Raw genomic sequence first — 1,024 nt, forward strand, 5'->3', positions numbered from 1 at the left:
AAAATATGCTAAAATAATAGGACTAAATTACTTAAACTGAAAAATGTATTTACATATAAAATCCAGAATATACTAAAATAATAGATGGTAAAATATATTTTTAATACAAATTGAAAATATAAATTATCATGAACAAATATCTTTTCTATAGTATAACTAATTAAAATTTTAAAATGTTCTGTTTACAAACTGTAGAAATTAAAAAGTATTTTTTTGGAAGGAGATTCTCTATTTTATTATTTCATATTATGAATTTATTGTACCTAACCCAAAAATATATTAGTATATAATAACAAATAATAAGAAAGTAAAATATATAAAACAAATAATTATATATGAATAATGTCAAATAAGAAACATAACCAATAAGATTATAGAGTTACACAGTATATAACACTAAAATGTAAATCATATATTTAAAATGTTTGCAATAATAGTAAAGTTATACATTTATGAAATGAAAAACTATCCACTTGGATGTGTAGGTCAAATTCTATTTGTATATTATATCGGCCCCGCCCAATCATTACTCAGGCAGTGGCAAAATTGTAATACAAAAAAAAATTCTTAATCACATTTTTTATAGCCGTGGGGATCCCAAAAGCTTTATACGTCCATAGACAAATCCCACGACGTCTTACAACTGATATCTTGCATATTTACATTGTTTTATCCATTCACCCATGTGCATTTTGATCATATAGACTAGGATTTAGCCATGTTTAGGTTGCATTTTGCATACATGAGTCTTTATCAGGTATTGGAGTACCACATGGAGTTCTTGGAGGCATTTGGGTGCATTTGGAGCTCAAAAGAAGTGTTTAAAGCGATCAACGGACGAGCAGCGCACCAGAGCGACCTCACCGGAGCGACGCCGTGAAGTCGCTGTGGCACACATCCCGGAGCGACCTTGCCAGAGCGACGTAGAGAGGTCGCTCGCGTTTTTATCGCGAGACACCCCTCCCAGAGCGACTTGCCAGAGCGACGATCCAAGGTCGCTCGCGTTTCCATGGCGAGACGACAC

This window comes from Brassica oleracea, chromosome C2 (assembly GCF_000695525.1).
Source record: "Brassica oleracea var. oleracea cultivar TO1000 chromosome C2, BOL, whole genome shotgun sequence".
Taxonomy (NCBI): Eukaryota; Viridiplantae; Streptophyta; class Magnoliopsida; order Brassicales; family Brassicaceae; genus Brassica; species Brassica oleracea.